The sequence below is a fragment of the Medicago truncatula genome, chromosome 3, assembly GCF_003473485.1.
Source record: "Medicago truncatula cultivar Jemalong A17 chromosome 3, MtrunA17r5.0-ANR, whole genome shotgun sequence".
In the NCBI taxonomy this organism is placed as follows: domain Eukaryota; kingdom Viridiplantae; phylum Streptophyta; class Magnoliopsida; order Fabales; family Fabaceae; genus Medicago; species Medicago truncatula.
The window spans coordinates 29,603,223-29,610,409 of record NC_053044.1 but is presented as its reverse complement, the minus strand read 5'-3'; the positions used below and the strand labels follow the sequence as shown (position 1 = coordinate 29,610,409).

At 32.5% G+C, this 7,187-nt stretch overlaps 1 long non-coding RNA gene across 2 annotated transcripts; it reads right to left on the bottom strand.

Annotated features, from left to right (window-relative positions):
* Positions 1-538: 538 nt before the first annotated feature.
* Positions 539-6,604, bottom strand: LOC112420314 (uncharacterized). 2 transcript variants are annotated; one of them, XR_003010290.2, is made up of 3 exons: positions 6,506-6,604; positions 6,084-6,235; positions 539-738 (listed from the first exon to the last, which is right to left on the bottom strand). It is a non-coding gene; the product is annotated as an uncharacterized lncRNA (long non-coding RNA). The 2 variants fall into 2 exon arrangements; XR_003010289.2 differs by lacking the exon at positions 539-738 and having other exon boundaries at positions 2,950-6,235.
* Between the last annotated feature and the right edge of the window lie 583 nt (positions 6,605-7,187).

Here is a 7,187-nt window from a genome sequence, read left to right as displayed (position 1 = left end):
ATGGATTATATATTTACAAATAAAAACACAATATAATTTTTTTGTCTTATTTTTATTAGATTATAAAACTTCATGTAATTATTCCCATGGGAAAAAATCATTATAAACTTTTTTTGCCCATACTCGTCTTAACAACCTTCATCAACCTAGAAGGGTTGATAATAAGATAATCGTTTAAAGTTGTATTTTTATAGTATTGATTAGAATATGAATCTTTTTTGTGATAATTATAATGATAAATATTTTTTATGCTTACATATGTTATTTTCAATTTAAATAAAAGATATTTTTATTATGAGAGTCGTCGGGCTTCCTATTTCATAGGAACGATTCTGCTTAAAAGAATTTTCATATCAATGCATTGTGGCCATAGAAGAATCAAATATGGAGTGGCATTGAATTTGGTGGCAATATGGATAACCTGGAGGATCTCCATATAAAATTAAAATGATGCTACTGTTTGAAGACTTGTAATGTAATAATATTTACTCTTTTGCAAGTAACATGTTTTTTTCATTCTTAATAAAATTGACGGGAAACTAAATAATATGACAATCCATCCAAATTAAAATATACAATCCTTCCAAATAACATGATAATCCATACAAATGAAAATATCAAAATTCTAATACAAAATAAAGCTAAAAAGTTGCAAAAGTAGTGACTGAATGATGATAGCTGGATTGTTCATGTTGTGTCTCTAAGGTTATTGTGCTGATCTTTCATATGATATTGTTCCTACAAAAAGACACAGAGATTGGTGTGTTTTTTTTTTTTACTAAAATTTGATTTTGCCACACAATAAACAACTAGCTGATTATTTTTCCATACAATAAGAAACAATACCTGAATAAAGATCAGAACAAGTAGCATAATTTAATTTCTTTCACCAACTCCTTTGGCATCCCATTAATATTAATTTTGGAATAAAAATCAAACAACATTAAACTCTATCTATGCACCTTGTTTACTTCAGCAAAATACAAAAGGGAGCCCTTGTTTTATGTCGTCGTTTTCTATGTTAAATGCCAAAAAATAAATTTTACAAACTCAAAATCACCTCTTCTGAATCTGAACTTTGACAAATTGTTCTTTTTTGGCAACTTTGATTTTTTTTTTTCTGCAATCTTCTTTATAATTTTATCAACTTTAGAAGCCTTTCGTCTTGAAGGAGGGTGCCCTTTTCCTCGAGCTACTACAGGATCCAGAATTCTACAAACTTGATTTTGAATTAAGTTAACTTTTTCAATAATTATAGGAGATGTTTTTTTACAAGTTAACCTAATTTTCAAGTCCTTGATCCAATTCACCACTTCCAATAACTCCTCTTCGGTGCTTATCTTTGTCGAAGCAACTTCGTAAAAGGCATCACATGCTTTACCAACACGTTGTAACTCAACATTTCCAGTCAAGTTCTCAAAACCACATTTAATAATTGTATGCCGTTGATTTATATTCTTCCTCCACTGAGAAAAAATATAATGAGATGGCACTTAATCTGTTTTACTAGAGAGTTTAAGCACACAGAGGATGTGTCTAAACAAAATGTCTTTAAACTCGAATAAGCAGCAAGTTGATTGTATCTCAAAGTTTTTTTTCATTCTAGGACACCTTGAATACCACATCTTTTGCTTTATCACATACTGATAAAAACTATTATTATAGAGAGGAGGCTATTTCAAGTAAACTTGCGATTTTCATTGATGTACAAAAGGAAATACAATTTGCAAATGTATCAGAGCAGTTTGCTTTCTCAAAAGACAATTCTTCTGACCAAATAACTTCCTAATAAATTCCAACATAATATAATTCTTTGAATACTTTCTCACTTTCAATCACAGAAAATATAGAATTTAAACCCTCTGAATCTTAAAATGAAGTATTGCAATAGATCATAGAGGCAACTTCTACTTGAAATTCTTTGAATTTTGCATTGGTAAATAATTTTTGGAATTGTGACTCAAAGCCAAAATGACTTACACAAGCAATTACTAAATTAAATGAACCAAAATCAGCCATGCTTTCCTTTTCAATCTTATCTTTCAATGCACTGTCATATTGTTTAACAAATTGCTTCAATGATGTCTGTGAGCTTACATACCCATAAAAAAATGAGTTCATACTTTTACTTCGCTGTGTAGTTTACATCCTGACCCAAAACATGTCCCTTTTTTTTTAGACCAAAAACTTCTCAAGCTAAAAAGTTAAGCAAAAAGTTGGGGGCAAAACGCCACATCCAACAAATAGTAAAAAAAAAAACAGGGAAACCAAAAGGAAAAGAAAACGAGCAAGAAAAGAAAAAAACTCAAAGCAAGTTCATGAGTCAATCCGGTAACCTACCCTTAGAGCGGGTGTTATGAACCAGAAAACCCTTCTTCAAATTCTTTTTGGTGGTTTTAGACACCACTTTGGTGAAGGGCTCCTCTGTAGCAGTAGAGCGGTTCTTCAAATAATACTTCATCAAAATCTCCATGTCATGAGCAACGATGGGATTTAAATTATCATCAGCAACACCATTCCCTTTTTCCAATGCATCATTCCATGAACCAACCAAATGCATATCAGGACAATCCTCTCTTTGAGGTTCACAATTAGCTGAATTAGAAAAACAAGATCCAAAGACATCATAAATGGCCTTTTTAGATCACTCTTAAGTAGAAACACTGAAATTCTCATTACTTTGAGCACATATGTCTTCTTGAGGCATGACATCAATACTCACAACCTTTCCATCAACAGTGGATTTCAAAACATTCGCAGATTTCAAATGATGATTATTGTCGACACATGTTTCAATGACATTATTTGTGACACGATCAGTTGGTTCCTTTCCCAAATCATCATTCTGAACTAGAACATGTTTTTTCCCCAAGCACTTATGCTTCTCATGAGTGATCACTTTCTCTTGGGTTACTTTAACAAGTTTACAATTAGAAAAACTATGACCAATTACGGCAATGCAAACAAAAAAGTGGTAGATTTTCATATTCAACATTAACAAGAAAAACATAACCTTCTCTTTCAACCCACAATTTATGTCTTATTTTAGCAGATAAATCAATGTCAATTAAAACTCTAGCAAAATGACCAAAATATCTCTCTATAGGACACTTACTTGTTGCAGCATCCAAACACATAGGCGTTTCGAGACAACTAGCAAATGCAGAGAGAATATTAGGACTCCAATATTCTTGAGGCAATTCCAGAAAACGAACCCAGCATTGCGTTGTTGTTTGTTTGTGATTGTTCGAATTAAAGTCGGGAGACCGAGCAAAAAGTTTGAGAAAACCACGCTTTAGGCTCCAAGTAAGCACTGCACGAACATGTTTAACATCCTCAGCAGAAGAAAAAACAAATTCATAGAAGCCTCTTCCTAAAGAAACAATTCCCCATTTACTCAAAGCCTTCCAGAGAGTATTCAACTTAGCACAAAAGTCTTCAAGTTTTAGAGGATGGTCTCCTTTAGATAAAATCAGCCTTCCATGAAGGTGATTTCAGCCCGATTCAACATTAAACTTGTACTCGTCCTCAAGAATTTTGATACCAATATCATCTCCTTTCAAACTAAACATCGGAAATTGACACTGCGGATAACACACGAATTACTCAACACTTGAGCAAAAGATTTTGCACATGTACCCTTCACGATAGGAACCACAACTTCTTTGTAAGAAGCAACTTTATCCAAAGCCGACACCGGCTTTTCGACAACCTGTTCAGCAGAAGGCCTGTCTGAAATCACAACATTTAAGTTGGGATCTCCAAACTGGGGCACATTTAAAAACACCCCAGAAAATTCATTGACGTTCAAAAGAGAACCGGAATAGAATAATTGTTTTTCCATGGCAAAATCACAATTAGCCAAACAACAACCACATACAAAATTAAACAGAACGGTTTGATATTGCAGAAGCTAGACAAAAATCTAAATCAGAGAGAGAGAAATCCAGAAATCTAATTGAACCAGCAGAAACCTCAACAATCCTCACAATCAGAACTGGAAACAATCTGGCAGTAGTGAATCGACCTAGAAATTCATTTTGAGAAAACCTAGAATCGAAAAATCCTACCAGATCGGAACCGTGAAAGCAAGGAAAGCGGTGGCGGAGCTTTGGCTACAAGAGGCGACGGAAAACCCTCTGCTACAGACGGCGATGGACAACCCCTAGCTCGGGTTACTGTTCATCTTGCAAAACCCAAGCGGCGTGGCTTGAAATAGTTAAACTGAACGCAGAATCCAGACCATCCCTCTTTTGTCGTTGACCAAAAAAAATGTCCCTCACATACACAAGAACCCAACAATGTCGCTTATCAAATATACCTTTCAACCATTCATTATCATATAGTTCATAACATTCAATCATTTTTTCCTACCTCTCTATGAAATCACTTTTGCTCAAAGAATTATATACAATATCATGCAAAATTGCTTTAAGAAACTCATATTCTGAGAGCCTACCAAACGTTTCGAGTACCTTTTTCATTAAATGCCATAAGCACCATCTATGACGGGCTTTTGGGAAGACAACTTCAATTGCCTTTTTCATTGCCTTATCCTGATCAGTAATAATGGCATTTTGAGTGCGTACATACATGCATTCTAACCACGTGGTGAATAACCCAACAACACAGATTGGCCGTGATGATTTACTCCAACAAAAGGGTCAAAAGCCATATCATATTTATTTGTTAAATAAGTGATGTCAAAAGTTATGACTTCACCAAAGTATTCTATTGTGCACAAGATATTCTTGTGTGGGTTACTTTGATCAAAACCTTGAGAAATGCTTCTACCTAGACAAGATCCAAAAAATGAAATTTTATTTGTATTATGTGGAAAATATCTACTGAATTTTCTGAAAGTGTATTTTTTACCGAAGGCGAAGATGCATCTTGCTATGTATGAGGATCCGGTTTCTCGTGGTCACCAAGGTACAGTGAAATTAAGATGTAGTGAAAAAGGCTGCCTACCTTTGTTAAACCTAGCTACCCTTGTTGTGAATCACACTCCGGTGATGGAAATAAATTGCATGATTCTGTCACGACATCTGGTTTGGCAGAACCATGCAATTTATTTCTATCACCAGAACATGAGGGAAACGAGGTTCAACAAAGATAGGTAGTCTTCTATGAAGGATACATTTTCAGAAAATTCAGCAGATCTTTTCCACATGACACAAATTAAATTTTATTTGTTGGATCTTGTCTACTAATAGAAGCATTTCTCAATGTTTTGATATGAAAGTAATAAAAAATATTCATTGAAGAATCTTTTGATCTATTGTCTAATTATCAATCAAAATGTGGTTGGCCAAAATATCAGTTTAACAATTTTGATTTCAGGTCTCCAAACAATAACATGGCAGAGATGATATAGAGACGAAAGCAAAAACAGAGAGATGAAGAATATAGAAAGATTGGTTTTAAAATTTCAAAATTCAATGTTTACGTTTTTTTTTTTCAATTTCATCCCTATGCAAATATTTGTTTTTGGTTTTAGTTTTAGTTCTAGTCACGTCACTTATCATGCCAAATAAGTGTATTATGCCATCTCACCAAGTGTCACGTGTGTCTCTGTTAACCAGCACAACGTTTTTTTAACAGAAGTTGACGTTAAGGACCAACTTATAAAGTTTGTTTTTGAAAGAAAAAAAAGATACAAATACTAAAAATAAAAATACACGAACTTACAGGGATCTTTTACATAATTAAGCCTATGATTAATTATCACAAGACCGTAACAAAGAATCAACAGATCTAACAAAACACAAAAACATTTTGACACTCTGTCACATAATGAGTAGATCACAATATATATAATATATCAGTATAAATCGTTCCTTTAAAAAAAAAAAAAAAGATAAACTAAATACATAATAAAAATTATGTTGCATGGAGAGCAAATATATAAAACAATATAATCAGTCATTCACTGACTAGTGTTGAAAGGACATATCCTATAGATGCATAGGAAAGATGAACAAATATCCTCAAATGAAAAGATCAAATCAAATTCAAAATAATTCTGAATATGAGGGTTCCCACTCAAACAAATGAAAAGAGGATACATGCATAATTTTTACCTTCATTAAAACGAATGCCAGCCATGTCAATTCTTCTTTCTTTCTTTATTTCTTTCTTGTTCTTGATTTTAATTAGAGAAATCGCAGACGTTCGAGAAAAAAATTTGATATGATAGTCCCTGAATCGAATTTTTTTTCCATCGCTTGTAGATCTAGTATAGACAAGATAATACGAAAATTTAATAGGAGAAAAAAATCAACAAAATTGCAATTAATAAATTACAGAATCAAATGAATGCCGCATTGCACGAGGATACTAATGTTTTACTTGATATACCTCTGGCTAATACATCAATATTGTTATAAATTCAATCATTCAAGTATATATGTGTGCGCCTTTCAAACAAATTATATATGTGTGAACAGATCTTACATATATAATAGTGATAAATAAATAGATTTGTAATGAAATATCACTTTACCGATTCTTTGCAAATGCAACATAACAATGGCAGAGAGAGGTGAAATTTTGGTGAAACAGCGCCGCTAGCTCGATATATTGTCAAGTGAGCACAACTCTACTTTTACAACGTTTTTATAGGGGAATGTCAGTGTTAGGTTTAAATGTTTAGATAAAAAAAAAAACACAAAATTTATTTTAAATTTATTTTAGCAAAGTGAATTTCACAAGTAAAAAAAAAAAAAAAAATTACATCTAGAACATTTCTTTGAACAATTAATACAAAAAATATTAGAGTATTTATTAAAAATATGATATTTTTAATAAAAGAATTCATTTAAAATATGATTATTTTTTTTAATGAAAGTCTCATTGGAATTACCTAGAAATGACAACTTATTACATATGTAAATAGAGATCCTCCGGAGGACTATTCCAATGAAGGAGAGCTTTTAGAGAGAGAAACTTGGATTATAAAGGAGGTAACTTTAGGGTTGAATGTCTTTGTAGTGAGGATCTCTTGGGTTGGGAAACATTGTAAACACCTTGGGTAGTGAGATTTCACCATTGGAATTATCAAAAAGCTTCCTTTTTGTGTTTTCTCTTAGGATTAATTGAGATTGTGGGTGACACAAAATGGGTAGAAATTAGGTCTTGTTCTTGTCTAAGTTTATAAGCTAATTTCTTGTAACTCTTTTGTAACA